Raw genomic sequence first — 17,500 nt, forward strand, 5'->3', positions numbered from 1 at the left:
TTGTTGGAATCACTATTCCTTCAAACATACCCATTTTTGCTTTCCGAGATAATGTTCTCGACTTCCACACATTCTTCAAGGCTCCCAGGATTTTCGCCCCCTCCCCCACCCTATGATACACTTCCGCTTCCATGGTTCCATCCGCTGCCAGATCCACTCCCAGATATCTAAAACACTTTACTTCCTCCAGTTTTTCTCCATTCAAACTTACCTCTCAGTTGACTTTACCCTCAACCCTACAGTACCTAATAACCTTGCTCTTATTCACATTTGCTTTTAACTTTCTTCTTTCACACACTTTACCAAACTCAGTCACCAGCTTCTGCAGTTTCTCACGTGAATCAGCCACCAGCGCTGTATCATCAGCGAACAACAACTGACTCACTTCCCAAGCTCTCTCATCCACAACAGACTTCATACTTGCCCCTCTTTCCAAAACTCTTGCATTTACCTCCCTAACAACCCCATCCATAAACAAATTAAACAACCATGGAGACATCACACACTCCTGCCGCAAACCTACATTCACTGAGAACCAATCACTTTCCTCTCTTCCTACACGTACACATGCCTTACATCCTCGATAAAAACTCTTCACTGCTTCCAGCAACTTGCCTCCCACACCATATATTCTTAATACCTTCCACAGAGCATCTCTATCAACTCTATCATATGCCTTCTCCAGATCCATAAACGCTACATACAAATCCATTTGCTTTTCTAAGTATTTCTCACATACATTCTTCAAAGCAAACACCTGATCCACACATCCTCTACCACTTCTGAAACCACAATGCTCTTCCCCAATCTGATGCTCTGTACATGCCTTCACCCTCTCCGTCAATACCCATCCTATATAATTTACCAGGAATACTCCACAAACTTATACCTCTGTAATTTGAGCACTCACTCTTATCCCCTTTGCCTTTGTACAATGGCACTATGCATGCATTCCGCCAATCCTCAGGCATCTCACAATGAGGTTTCGGTGCATATATATATATATATATATATATATATATATATATATATATATATATATATATATATATATATATATATATATATATATATAAATATATTCATTTTATTTATTATCTATTTTACTTTGTTGCTGTCTCCCGAGTTAGCGAGGTAGCGCAAGGAAACAGACGAAAGAATGGCCAAACCGGCCCACATACATATGTTTTACATACACGTCCACACAGGCAAATATACATACCTATACATCTCAATGTACACATATATATACACACACAGACATATGCATATATACACATGTACATAATTCACATTATGTGCCTTTATTTGTTCCCATCGCCACCCCTCCACACATGGAATAACAACCCCCTCCCCCCTCATGTGTGTGAGGTAGCGCTAGGAAAAGACACCAAAGGCTCCATTCGTTCACACTCAGTCTCTAGTTGTCATGTAATTATGCACCGAAACCACAGCTCCCTTTCCACATCCAGGCACCACACAACTTTCCATGGTTTACCCCAGACGCTTCACATGCCCTGGTTCAATCCATTTACAGCAAGTCGACCCCGGTATACCAGATCGTTCCAATTCACTCTATTCCTTGCACGCCTTTATCCCTCCTGCATGTTCAGGCCCCGATCACTCAAAATATTTTTCACTCCATCTTTCCACTTCCAATTTGGTCTCCCACTTCTCCTTGTTCCCTCCACCTCTGACACATATATCCTCTTGGTCAATCTTTCCTCAATCATTCTCTCCATGTGACCAAACCATTTCAAAACACCCTCTACTGCTCTCTCAACCACACTCTTTTTATTTCACCACATCTCTCTTACCCTTACATTACTTACTCGATCAAACCACCTCACACCATATATTGTCCTCAAATATCTCATTTCCAGCACATCCACCCTCCTGCGCACAACTCTATCCATAGAACACGCCTCGCAACCATACAACATTGTTGGAACCACTATTCCTTCAAACATACCCATTTTTGCTTTCCGAGATAATGTTCTTGACTTCCAAACACTCTTCAAGACTCCCAGAATTTTCGCCCCCTCCCCCACCCTATGATTCACTTACGCTTCCATGGTTCCATCCGCTCCCAGATCCACTCCCACATATCTAAAACACTTTCCTTCCTCCAGTTTTTCTCCATTCAAACTTACCTCCCAATTGACTTGACCCTCAACGCTACTGTACCAAATAACCATGCTCTTATTCACATTTACTCTTAACTTTCTTCTTTCACACACTTTACCAAACTGAGTCACCAGCTTTTGCAGTTTCTTACATGAATCAGCCACCAGCGCTGTATCATCAGCGAACAACAACTGACTCACTTCCCAAGCTCTCTCATCAACAACAGACTGCATACTTGTCCCTCTTTCCAAAACTCTTGCATTCACCTCCCTAACAACCCCAACCATAAACAAATTAAACAACCATGGAGACATCACACACCCCTGTCGCAAACCTACATTCACTGAGAACCAATCACTTTCCTCTCTTCCTACACGTACACACGCCTTACATCCTCGATAAAAACTTTTCACTGCTTCTAACAACTTGCCTCCCACACCATATATTCTTAAAACCTTCCACAGAGCATCTCTATCAACTCTATCATATGCCTTCTACAAATCCATATATGCTACATACAAATCCATTTGTTTTTCTAAGTATTTCTCACATACATTCTTCAAAGCAATCACCTGATCCACACATCATCTACCACTTCTGAAACCACACTGCTCTTCCCCAATCTGATGATCTGTACATGCCTTCACCCTCTCAATCAATAAACCTTCCCATATAATTTACCAGGAATGCTCAACAATCTTATACCTCTGTAATATGAGGTCTTACTCTTATCCCCTTTGCCTTTGTACAATGGCACTATGCAAGCATTCCACCAATCCTCAGGCACCTCATCATGAATCATACATACATTAAATAACCTTACCAACCAGTCAACAATACAGTCACCCCCTTTTTCAATAAATTCCACTGCAATACCATCCAAACCTGCTGCCTTACCGGCTTTCATCTTCCATAAAGCTTTTACTAACTCTTCTCTTTTTTCCAAATCATTTTCCCTAACCCTCTCACTTTGCACACCACCTCGACCAAAACACCCTATATCTGCCACTCTATCATCAAACACATTCAGCAAACCATCAAAATACTCACTCCATCTCCTTCTCACATCACAACTACTTGTTATCACTTCCCCATTAGCCCCCTTCACTAAAGTTCCCATTTGCTCCCTTGTCTTACGCACTTTATTTACCTCCTTCCAAAACATCTTTTTATTCTCCCTAAAATTTAATGATACTCTCTCACCCCAACTCTCATTTGCCCTCTCTTTCACCTCTTGCACCTTTCTCTTGACCTCCTGCTTCTTTCTTTTATACCTCTCCCACTCATTTGCATTTTTCCCTGCAAAAATCGTCCAAATACCTCTCTCTTCTCTCTCACTAATAATCTTACTTCTTCATCCCACCACTCACTACCTTTTCTAATCAACCCACCTCCCACGCTTCTCATGCCACAAGCAATTACTGCTTCCCTAAATACATCCCATTACTGCCCCACTCCCCTTACCTACTTTGTTCTCACCTTTTTCCATTCTGTACACAGTCTCTCCTGGTACTTCCTCACACAAGTCTTCTTCCCAAGCTCACTTACTCTCACCACTCTCTTCACCCCAACACTCTCTCTTCTTTTCTGAAAACTCCCACAAATCTTTACCTTCGCCTCCACAACATAATGATCAGACATATCTCTAGTTGCACCTCTCAGCACAATAACATCCAAAAGTCACTCTTTAGTGCGTCTATTAATTAACACGTAATCCAATAAAGCTCTCTGGCCATCTCTCCTACTGACATACGTATACTTATGTATATCTCGCTTTTCGAACCAGGTATTCCCAATCACCAGTCCTTTTTCAGCACATAAATCTACAAGCTCTTCGCCATTTCCATTTACAACATTGAACACTCCATGTATACCAATTATTTCCTCAACTGCCACATTACTCACCTTTGCATTCAAATCACCCATCACTATAACCCGGTCTTGTGCATCAAAACCACTAACACACTCACTCAGCTGCTCCCAAAACACTTGCCTCTCATGATCTTTCTTCTCATGCCAGGGTGCATATGCACCAATAATCACCCATCTCTCTCCATCAACTTTCAGTTTTACCCATATCAGTCTATAATTTACTTTCTTACACTCACACTTACTCCCACAACTCCTGATTCAGGGGTAGTGCTACTCCTTCCCTTGCTCTTGTCCTCTCACTAACCCCTGACTTTACTCCCAAGACATTCCCAAACCACTCTTCCCCTTTCTCCTTGAGCTTCGTTTCACTCAGAGCCAAAACAACCAGGTTCCTTTCCTCAAACACATTACCTTCCTCTCCTTTTTTCTCATCTTGGTTACATCCACACACATTTAGACACCCCAATCTGAGCCTTCGAGGAGGATGAGCACTCCTCGCGTGACTCCATCTTCTGTTTCCCCTTTTAGAAAGTTATAATACAAGGAGGGGAGGGTTTCTAGCCCCCCGGCTTCCGTCCCCTTTAGTCGCCTTCTACGGCACGTGAGGAATGCGTGGGATGTATTCTTTCTCCCCTATCCCAAGGGATATATATATATATATATATATATATATATATATATATATATATATATATATATATATATATATATATATATATATATATATATATATATATATATATATATATATATATATATATATATATACTTATTTGCATTTTTTTACTGCAAAAATCGTCCAAATGCCTCTCTCTTCTCTTTCACTAATAATCTTACTTCTTCATCCCACCACTCACTACACTTTCTAATCAACCCACCTCCCACGCTTTTAATGCCACAAGCATCTTTTGCGCAATCCATCACTGATTCCCTATATACATCCCATTCCTCCCCCACTCCCCTTACCTCCTTTGTTCTCACCTATTTCCATTCTGTACTCAGTCTCTCCTAGTACTTCCTCACACAAGTCTCCTTCCCAAGCTCAGTTGTTCCCACCACTCTCTTCACCCCAACATTGGTTCTTCTTTTCTGAAAACCCCTACAAATCTTCACCTTCGCCTCTACAAGATAATGATCAGATATCCCTCCAGTTGCACCTCTCAGCACATTAACATCCAAAAGTCTCTCTTTCGCGCGCCTATCAATTAACACGTAATCCAATAATGCTCTCTGGTCATCTCTCCTACTTACATACGTATACTTATGTATATCTCTCTTTTTAAACCTTGTATTCCCAATCATATGTCCTTTTTCAGCACATAAATCTGAAAGCTCATCACCATTTCCATTTACAACACAGAACACCCAATGTATACCAATTATTCCCTCAACTGCCACATTACTCACCTTTGCATTCAAATCACCCATCACTATAACCCAGTCTTGTCCATCAAAACCACTAACGCACTCATTCAGCTGCTCCCAAAACACTTGCCTCTCATGATCTTTCTTCTCATCCCCAGGTGCATATGCACCAATAATCGCCCATGTCTCGCTATCAATTTACAGTTTTACCCATATCAATCTAGAATTTACTTTCTTACGCGCTATCATATACTCCCACAACTCCGGTTGCAAGAGTAGTGCTACTCCTTCCCTTGCTCTTGTCCTCTCACTAACCCCTGACTTTACTCCCATGACATTCCCAAACCACTCTTCCCCTTTACCCTTGAGCTTCGTTTCACTCAGAGCCAAAACATTCAGGTTCCTTTCCTCAAATATACTACATATCTCTCCTTTTTCCTCATCTTCCTTACATCCACACATTTAGACACCTCAATCTGAGCCTTCGAGGAGGATGAGCACTCCCCGCGTGATTCCTTCTTCTGTTTTCCCTTTTAGACAGTCAAAATACAAGGAAGGGAGGGTTTCTGGCCCCCCCGCTTCCCTCCCCTTTAGTCGCCTTTTACGACACGTGAGGAATGCGTGGGAAGTATTCTTTCTCCCCTATCCCCAGGGTTTCAGAAGTGGTAGAGAAGATGTGGATCAGGTGTTTGCTTTGAAGAATGTATGTGAGAAATACCTAGAAAAGCAAATGGATTTATATATAGCATTTATGGATCTGGAGAAGGCATATGATAGAGTTGATAGAGATGATCTGTGGAAGGTATTAAGAATATATGGTGTGGGAGGCAGGTTTTTAGAAGCAGTAAAAAGTTTTTATCGAGGATGTAAGGCATGTGTGCGTGTAGGAAGAGACGAAAGTGATTGGTTCTCAGTGAATGTAGGTTTGTGGCAGGGGTGTGTGATGTCTCCATGGTTGTTTACTTTATTTATGGATGGGGTTGGTAGGGAGGTGAATGCAAGAGTTTTGGAAAGAGGGGCAAGTAAGCAATCTGTTGTGGATAAGAGAGCTTGGGAAGTGAGTCAGTTGCTGTTCGCTGATGATACAGCGCTGGTGGCTGATTCATGTGAGAAACTGCAGAAGCTGGTGACTGAGTTTGGTAAAGTGTGTGAAAGAAGAAAGTTAAGAGTAAATGTGAATAAGAGCAAGGTTATTAGGTACAGTAGGGTTGAGGGTAAAGTCAATTGGGAGGTAAGTTTGAATGGAGAAAAACTGGAGGAAGTAAAGTGTTTTAGATATATGGGAGTGGATCTGGCAGCGGATGAATCCATATATATATATATATATATATATATATATATATATATATATATATATATATATATATATATATATATATATATATATATATATATATATATATATATATATATATATTCTTTCTCCCCTATCCTGAAGAATGTGTGGAAGTCGAGAACATTATCTCGGAAAGCAAAAATGGGTATGTTTAAAGGAATGGTGTTCCAAAAATTTTGTATGGTTGCGAGGCGTGGGCTATGGATAGAGTTGTGCGCAGGAGGGTGGATGTGCTGGAAATGGGATGTTTGAGGACAATGTGTGGTGTGAGGTGGTTTGATCGAGTAAGTAACGTAAGGGTAAGAGAGATGTGTGGAAATAAAAAGAGCGTGGTTGAGAGAGCAGAAGAGGGTGTTTTGAAATGGTTTGGGCACATGGAGAGAATGAGTGAGGAAAGATTGACTAAGAGGACATATGTGTCGGAGGTGGAGGGAACGAGGAGAAGTGGGAGACCAAATTGGAGGTGGAAAGATGGAGTGAAAAAGATTTTGTGTGATCGGGGCCTGAACATGCAGGAGGGCAGGGAATAGAGTGAATTTTATATCGATGTGGTATACCGGGGTTGACGTGCTGTCAGTGGCTTGAATCAGGGCATGTGAAGCGTCTGGGGTAAACCATGGAAAGCTGTGTAGGTATGTATATTTGCGTGTGTGGACGTGTATGTATATACATGTGTATGGGGTGGGTTGGGCCATTTCTTTCGTCTGTTTCCTTGCGCTACCTCGCAAACGCGGGAGACAGCGACAAAGCAAAAAAAAAAAAAATTATATATATATATATATATATATATATATATATATATATATATATACATTCAAATCACCCATTACTATAACCCGGTTTCGTGCATCAAAACTACTAACACACTAAGCTGCTCCCAAAACACTTGCATCTTATGATCTTTCTTTTCGTGCCCATGTGCAAATGCACCAATAATCACCCATCTCTCTCCATCCATTTTCAGTTTTACCCATATCAATCTAGAGTATACTTTCTTACACTCTATCGGATACCCCCCAACCACTGTTTCAGGAGTAGTGCTACTCCTTCCCTTGCTCTTGTCCTCTCACTAACCCCTGACTTTACTCCCAAGATGTTCCCAAACCACTCTTCTCCTTTACCCTTGAGCTTCGTTTCGCTCAGAGCCAAAACATCCAGGTTCCTTTCCTCAAACATACTTATCTATCTCTCCATTTTTCTCATCTTGGTTACATCCATACACATTTAGACACCCTTATCTGAGCCTTCGAGGAGGATTAGCACTCCCTGCGTGACTCATTCTTTTGTTTCCCCTTTTAGAAAGTTAAAATAGAAGGAGGGGAGGGTTTTCATACCCCCCGCTCCCGTTCCCTTTAGTCACCTACGACAGGTGAGGAATGCGTGGGAAGTATTCTTTCTCCCCTATCCCCAGGGATTGGGTTATAGTGATGGGTGATTTGAATGCATAGGTGAGTAATTTGGCAGTTGAGGGAATAATTGGTGTACATGGGGTGTTCAGCATTGTAAATGGAAATGGTGAGGAGCTTATAGACTTATATGTTGAAAAAGGACTGGTGATTGGGAATACCTGGTTTAAAAAGAGAGATATACATAAGTATACGTATTTACGTAGGAAAGATGATCAGAGAGCTTTATTGGATTACGTGCATTTTTTTACTGCAAAAATCGTCCAAATGCCTCTCTCTTCTCTTTCACTAATAATCTTACTTCTTCATCCCACCACTCACTACACTTTCTAATCAACCCACCTCCCACGCTTTTAATGCCACAAGCATCTTTTGCGCAATCCATCACTGATTCCCTATATACATCCCATTCCTCCCCCACTCCCCTTACCTCCTTTGTTCTCACCTATTTCCATTCTGTACTCAGTCTCTCCTAGTACTTCCTCACACAAGTCTCCTTCCCAAGCTCAGTTGTTCCCACCACTCTCTTCACCCCAACATTGGTTCTTCTTTTCTGAAAACCCCTACAAATCTTCACCTTCGCCTCTACAAGATAATGATCAGATATCCCTCCAGTTGCACCTCTCAGCACATTAACATCCAAAAGTCTCTCTTTCGCGCGCCTATCAATTAACACGTAATCCAATAATGCTCTCTGGTCATCTCTCCTACTTACATAAGTATACTTATGTATATCTCTCTTTTTAAACCATGTATTCCCAATCATATGTCCTTTTTCAGCACATAAATCTAAAATCTCATCACCATTTCCATTTACAACACAGAACACCCAATGTATACCAATTATTCCCTCAACTGCCACATTACTCACCTTTGCATTCAAATCACCCATCACTATAACCCGGTCTTGTCCATCAAAACCACTAACACACTCATTCAGCTGCTCCCAAAACACTTGCCTCTCATGATCTTTCTTCTCATCCCCAGGTGCATATGCACCAATAATCGCCCATGTCTCGCTATCAATTTACAGTTTTACCCATATCAATCTAGAATTTACTTTCTTACGCGCTATCATATACTCCCACAACTCCGGTTGCAAGAGTAGTGCTACTCCTTCCCTTGCTCTTGTCCTCTCACTAACCCCTGACTTTACTCCCATGACATTCCCAAACCACTCTTCCCCTTTACCCTTGAGCTTCGTTTCACTCAGAGCCAAAACATTCAGGTTCCTTTCCTCAAATATACTACATATCTCTCCTTTTTCCTCATCTTCCTTACATCCACACATTTAGACACCTCAATCTGAGCCTTCGAGGAGGATGAGCACTCCCCGCGTGATTCCTTCTTCTGTTTTCCCTTTTAGACAGTCAAAATACAAGGAAGGGAGGGTTTCTGGCCCCCCCGCTTCCCTCCCCTTTAGTCGCCTTTTACGACACGTGAGGAATGCGTGGGAAGTATTCTTTCTCCCCTATCCCCAGGGTTTCAGAAGTGGTAGAGAAGATGTGGATCAGGTGTTTGCTTTGAAGAATGTATGTGAGAAATACCTAGAAAAGCAAATGGATTTATATATAGCATTTATGGATCTGGAGAAGGCATATGATAGAGTTGATAGAGATGATCTGTGGAAGGTATTAAGAATATATGGTGTGGGAGGCAGGTTTTTAGAAGCAGTAAAAAGTTTTTATCGAGGATGTAAGGCATGTGTGCGTGTAGGAAGAGACGAAAGTGATTGGTTCTCAGTGAATGTAGGTTTGTGGCAGGGGTGTGTGATGTCTCCATGGTTGTTTACTTTATTTATGGATGGGGTTGGTAGGGAGGTGAATGCAAGAGTTTTGGAAAGAGGGGCAAGTAAGCAATCTGTTGTGGATAAGAGAGCTTGGGAAGTGAGTCAGTTGCTGTTCGCTGATGATACAGCGCTGGTGGCTGATTCATGTGAGAAACTGCAGAAGCTGGTGACTGAGTTTGGTAAAGTGTGTGAAAGAAGAAAGTTAAGAGTAAATGTGAATAAGAGCAAGGTTATTAGGTACAGTAGGGTTGAGGGTAAAGTCAATTGGGAGGTAAGTTTGAATGGAGAAAAACTGGAGGAAGTAAAGTGTTTTAGATATATGGGAGTGGATCTGGCAGCGGATGAATCCATATATATATATATATATATATATATATATATATATATATATATATATATATATATATATATATATATATATATATATATATATATATATATATATTCTTTCTCCCCTATCCTGAAGAATGTGTGGAAGTCGAGAACATTATCTCGGAAAGCAAAAATGGGTATGTTTAAAGGAATGGTGTTCCAAAAATTTTGTATGGTTGCGAGGCGTGGGCTATGGATAGAGTTGTGCGCAGGAGGGTGGATGTGCTGGAAATGGGATGTTTGAGGACAATGTGTGGTGTGAGGTGGTTTGATCGAGTAAGTAACGTAAGGGTAAGAGAGATGTGTGGAAATAAAAAGAGCGTGGTTGAGAGAGCAGAAGAGGGTGTTTTGAAATGGTTTGGGCACATGGAGAGAATGAGTGAGGAAAGATTGACTAAGAGGACATATGTGTCGGAGGTGGAGGGAACGAGGAGAAGTGGGAGACCAAATTGGAGGTGGAAAGATGGAGTGAAAAAGATTTTGTGTGATCGGGGCCTGAACATGCAGGAGGGCAGGGAATAGAGTGAATTTTATATCGATGTGGTATACCGGGGTTGACGTGCTGTCAGTGGCTTGAATCAGGGCATGTGAAGCGTCTGGGGTAAACCATGGAAAGCTGTGTAGGTATGTATATTTGCGTGTGTGGACGTGTATGTATATACATGTGTATGGGGTGGGTTGGGCCATTTCTTTCGTCTGTTTCCTTGCGCTACCTCGCAAACGCGGGAGACAGCGACAAAGCAAAAAAAAAAAAATTATATATATATATATATATATATATATATATATATATATATATATATACATTCAAATCACCCATTACTATAACCCGGTATCGTGCATCAAAACTACTAACACACTAAGCTGCTCCCAAAACACTTGCATCTCATGATCTTTCTTTTCATGCCCATGTGCAAATGCACCAATAATCACCCATCTCTCTCCATCAATTTTCAGTTTTACCCATATCAATCTAGAGTATACTTTCTTACACTCTATCGGATACTCCCACAACCCCTGTTTCAGGAGTAGTGCTACTCCTTCCCTTGCTCTTGTCCTCTCACTAACCCCTGACTTTACTCCCAAGATGTTCCCAAACCACTCTTCTCCTTTACCCTTGAGCTTCGTTTCGCTCAGAGCCAAAACATCCAGGTTCCTTTCCTGAAACATACTTATCTATCTCTCCATTTTTCTCATCTTGGTTACATCCACACACATTTAGACACCCTTATCTGAGCCTTCGAGGAGGATTAGCACTCCCTGCGTGACTCATTCTTTTGTTTCCCCTTTTAGAAAGTTAAAATAGAAGGAGGGGAGGGTTTTCATACCCCCCGCTCCCGTTCCCTTTAGTCACCTACGACAGGTGAGGAATGCGTGGGAAGTATTCTTTCTCCCCTATCCCCAGGGATTGGGTTATAGTGATGGGTGATTTGAATGCATAGGTGAGTAATTTGGCAGTTGAGGGAATAATTGGTGTACATGGGGTGTTCAGCATTGTAAATGGAAATGGTGAGGAGCTTATAGACTTATATGTTGAAAAAGGACTGGTGATTGGGAATACCTGGTTTAAAAAGAGAGATATACATAAGTATACGTATTTACGTAGGAAAGATGATCAGAGAGCTTTATTGGATTACGTGTTAATTGATAGACCCGCGAAAGGGAGACTTTTGGATCTTAATGTGCTGAGAGGTGCAACTGGAGGGATGTCTGATCATTTTCTTATGGAGGCGAAAGTGTAGATTTGTAGAGGTTTTCAGAAAAGAAGAGATAATGTTTGGGTGAAGAGAGTGGTGAGAGTAAGTGACCTTGGGAAGGAAACTTGTGTGATGAAGTACCAGGAGAGAATGAGTACAGAATGGAAAAAGGTAAGAACACAGGACATAAGGGTAGTGGGGGAGGAATGGGATGTATTTAGGGAAGCAGTGATGGCTTGCGCAAAAGATGCTTGCGGCATGAGAAGCGTGGGAGGTGGGCTGATTAGGAAAGGTAGAGAGTAGTGGGATGAAGAACTAAGGTTATTAATGAAAGAGAAGAGAGAGGCATTTGGACGACTTTTACAGGGAAATAATGCAAATGAATGGGAGATTTATAAAAGAAAAAAGCAAGAGGTCAAGAGAAAGATGCGAGAGGTGAAAAAGAGGGCAAATGAGAGTTGAGGTAAGAGAGTATCATTAAATTTTAGGGAAAATAAAAAGATGTTTTCGATGGAGGGAAATCAAGCGCGTAAGACAAGGAAATCAATGGGAACTTCAGTGAAGGGGGCTGATTGGGAGGTGATAATAAGTAGTGGTGATGTGAGGTGATGGGGTAAGTATTTCTAAGGTTTATTGAAGGTGTTTGATGATAGAGTGGCAGATATAGGGTGTTTTGGTCGAGGTGGTGTGCAAAGTGAGAGGGTTAGGGAGAATGATTTGGTAAACAGAGAATACGTAGGTAAAAGCTTTGCGGAAGATGAAAGCCGGCAAGGCAGCGGGTTTGGACGGTAATGCAGTGGATTTTATTAAAAAAGAGGGTGACTGTATTGTTGACTGGTAGGATAGGTTATCTAATATATGTATGACTCATTGTGAGGTGCCTGAGGATTGGCGGAGTATTTGTATAGTGCCATTGTACAAAGGCAAAGGGGATAAAAGGTGAGTGCTCAAATTACAGAGGTATAAGTGTGTTGAGCATTCCTGGTAAATTATATGGGAGTGTATTGACTGAGAGGGTGAAGGCATGTACAGAGCATCAGATTGGGGAGGAGCAGTGTGGTTTCAGAAGTGGTAGAGGATGTGTAGATCAGGTGTTTGCTTTGAAGAATGTTTGTGAGATATACTTAGAAAAGCAAATGGATTTGTAAGTAGCATTTATGGATCTGGAGAAGGCATATGATAGAGTTGATAGAGATGCCCTGTGGAAGGTATTAAGAATGCATGGTGTGGGAGGCAAGTTGTTAGAAGCAGTGAAAAGTTTTTATCGAGGATGTAAGGCATGTGTACGTGTAGGAAGAGAGGAAAGTGATTGTTTCTCAGTGAATGTAGGTTTGCGGCAGGGGTGTGTGATGTCTCCATGGTTGTTTAATTTGTTTATGGATGGGATTGTTAGGGATGTGAATGCAATAGATTTGGAAAGAGGGGCAAGTATGAAGTCTGTTGTGGATGAGACAGCTTGGGAAATGAGTCAGTTCTTGTTCGGTGATGATAGAGCGATGGTGGCTGATTCGTGTGAGAAATTGCAGAGGCTGGTGACTGAGTTTGGTAACGTGTGTGAAAGATGAAAGCTGAGTGAAAATGTGAAAAAGAGCAGGGTTATTAGGTACAGTAGGCTTGAAGGAAAACTCAACTGGAATGTAAGTTTGAATGGAGAAAAACTGGAGGAAGTGAAGTGTTTTAGATATCTAGGAGTGGATTTGGCAGCGGATGGAACCATGGAAGCGGAAGTGAATCATATGGTGGGGGAAGGGGCGAAAATTCTGGGTGCGTTGAAGAATGTATGGAAGTCGAGAACATTATCTCGGAAAGCAAAATGGGTATGTTTGAAGGAATGGTGGTTCCAACAATGTTACATGGTTGCGAGGCGAGGGCTATAGATAGAGTTGTGCAGAGGAGGGTGGTTGTGCTGGAAATGAGATGTTTGAAGACAATATGTGGTGTGAGGTGGTTTGATCGAGTAAGTAATAATAGGGTAAGAGAGATGTGTGGTAATAAAAAGAGTGTGGCTGAGAGAGCAGAAGAGAGTGTTTTGAAATGGTTTAGTCACATGGAGAGAATGAGTGAGGAAAGATTGACCAAGAGGATATATGTGTCAGAGGTGGAGGGAATGAGGTGAAGTGGGAGACCAAACTGAAGGTCAAAAGATGGAGTGAAAAAGACTTTGAGTGATCGGGGCCTGAACATGTAGGAGGGTGAAAGACGTGCAAGGAATAAAGTGAATTGAACGATGTGTTATACTGGAGTCGACGTGCTGTCAATGGATTGAACCAGGGCATGTCAAGAGTGCGAGGTAAACCATGGAAAGTTCTGTGGGACCTGGATATGGAAAGGGAGCTGTGGTTTCGGTGCATTATTACATGACAGCTATCGACTGAGTGTGAACGAATATGGCCTTTGTTGTCTTTTCCTAGCGCTTCCTCGCACACATGAGGGGGAGGGGGTTTTTATTTCATGTGTGGCGTGGTGGCGATGGGAATGAATAAAGGCAGACAGTATGAATTATGTACATGTGTATATATGTATATGTCTGTGTGTGTACATATATGTATACGTTCAGATATATAGATATGTATATTTGCGTGTGTGGACGTGTATGTATATACATGTGTATGTGGGAGGGTTGGGCCATTCTTTCGTCTGTTCCCTTGCGCTACCTCGCTAACGCGGGGAAAATGAAACACGATAAATTCCCAAGTGCACTTTCGTGTAATAATCACATCATCAGGAGAGACACAAGAGAGAGATATAACAGTCAGTTGATATACATCGAAGAGACGAAGCGAGGATGCCATTTGGTAAACATGTGATTGTCCAAAACATACAATGAGCGTTCATAGACTTATCATTTTACAAATTTTATCAACAATAAAGTTATCTAATTTGTATAGACCATCACTAATATTAAGATGATAATTCTTTGTGTATTTAATAACGGAAGGTTCAATGATATTTCTCTTGGTAATAGAGTTAGAGTTAATAACTGAGATGGCGTTACACCAGTCAATACAATGATCATAGTTTTTAACATGATTGAACAAGGCACTTGATTCATGTCCCGTTCTTATACTAAATTTATGTTGCTTAAGTCTAACAGAAAGATCCTTACTAGTCTAACAAACTTAAATTTTTATCACAGTTTCCACAAGGCACTATATAGATGCATCCAAGAGAATTTTCTGGTGAATTCCTGATTAACATATTCTTTATAGTATTATTGTTGCTAAAAGCAACATTTACATTAAATGATTTAAGCAACCTAGGAAGCAAAGTGAAATTATTATTAAAAGGGAGAATTTAAAGATTCTTGGTGTCAATGGGAGGTTTGGACTCAACTCTATAAAATGATTTCTTTGCTAACCTAAGAGATTTATCAATGAAAGATCTAGGGCACTTCAACTTTGATCCAATAGAATATATCTTCTCAAGCTCATCATCAATAAACTCTGGACTGCAAATACGTAATGCCCTAAGGAACATAGATTGAAATGATAATTTAACTCTGTCATGTTGAGATGAGTAATAATGGATATATGAGCATACATTGGTGGGTTTACTGTATATGCTAAACTTAAACTTGTTTCCTTGTCTATGGATCAGGCAATCTACAAATGGTAACATACCATTATTTTCATTTTCTACAATAAATTTGATGGAAGATACTAAATTGCTAAGTAAGGGGAGAAATATTTGTAAATTTTCACTTGTTGGCCAAACACAAAGAACATCATCTACATACCTAAACCAAATTGCATTAGAAGGTAAGATATCCTCTAGTAATTTTGTTTCAAAAAAATCCATGTAAAGATTACTTAGTACAGGTGAAAGAGGGTTACCCATTGCCATACCAAATTTTTGAGCATAGTAATCTCCATTAAATTGAAATACACAGTCTTTTATACACAATTTTACCAGTTCAATGAAATTAGACTTTGTAACAGGTAAATGAATATCATCGAAGACATCAAATACATATTCTAAAAGGTCATCAACTGGAACTTTAGTGAAAAGTGAGGAAACATCAAAGCTAACTAGTTTGAAATCAAAATTAACATTGATATTGTTTAGGTTTTTGACTAAATCTACATTGTTCATGATATTAGAATTTGATACCTTACCCACTAAAGGGCCTTAATAAAGAAACTAACCATTTTGTCAATTTATGTGATGGAGCCTACTGAACTCACTATAGGTCTTGTTGGAAAATTCTGTTTATGTGTTTTGATAAGTCCATACATATATGGCAATGAAGGGGACAAAGATGACAGCAACATGAATATAGTATAAGAACGGGACAAGAATCAAATGCCTTGTTTAATCATGTTAAAAACTATGATCATTGTATTGACTGGAGTAACGCCATCTCAGTTATTAACTCTAATTCTATTACCAAGAAAAATATCATTGAATCTTCTATCATTAAATACACAAAGAATTATAATCTTAATAATAGTGATGGTCTATACAAATTAGATAACTTTATTGCTGATAAAATTTGTAAAATGATAAGTTTATGAACGCTCGTTATATGGTTTGGACAATCACAGTTATTAACTCTAACTCTATTACCAAGAGAAATATCATTGAATCTTCTATTATTAAATACACAAAGAATTATAATCTTAATATTAGTGATGGTCCATACAAATTAGATAACTTTATTGCTGATAAAGTTTGTAAGATTATAAGTGTATGAACGCTCGTTGTTTGTTTTGGACAATCACATGTTTACCAAAAGGCGTCCCAGCTTCGTCTCTCCGATGTATATCAACTGATTGTTATATATCTCTCTTGTGTCTCCCCTGATGATGTGATTATTACACGAAGGTGTACTTGGGAACTTATTGTGTTTCATTTTCCCCGTGGACTCATAGGAATATATATATATATATATATATATTTTTTTTTTTTTTTTTTTTTTTTATACTTTGTCGCTGTCTCCCGCGTTTGCGAGGTAGCGCAAGGAAACAGACGAAAGAAATGGCCCAACCCCCTCCCCATACACATGTACATACACACGTCCACACACGCAAATATACATACCTACACAGCTTTCCATGGTTTACCCCAGACGCTTCACATGCCTTGATTCACTCCACTGACAGCACGTCAACCCCTGTATACCACATCGCTCCAATTCACTCTATTCCTTGCCCTCCTTTCACCCTCCTGCATGTTCAGGCCCCGATCACACAAAATCTTTTTCACTCCATCTTTCCACCTCCAATTTGGTCTCCCTCTTCTCCTCGTTCCCTCCACCTCCGACACATATATCCTCTTGGTCAATCTTTCCTCACTCATTCTCTCCATGTGCCCAAACCATTTCAAAACACCCTCTTCTGCTCTCTCAACCACGCTCTTTTTATTTCCACACATCTCTCTTACCCTTACGTTACTTACTCGATCAAACCACCTCACACCACACATTGTCCTCAAACATCTCATTTCCAGCACATCCATCCTCCTGCGCACAACTCTATCCATAGCCCACGCCTCGCAACCATACAACATTGTTGGAACCACTATTCCTTCAAACATA

Source organism: Panulirus ornatus, chromosome 14 (assembly GCF_036320965.1).
Source record: "Panulirus ornatus isolate Po-2019 chromosome 14, ASM3632096v1, whole genome shotgun sequence".
Lineage (NCBI taxonomy): Eukaryota > Metazoa > Arthropoda > Malacostraca > Decapoda > Palinuridae > Panulirus > Panulirus ornatus.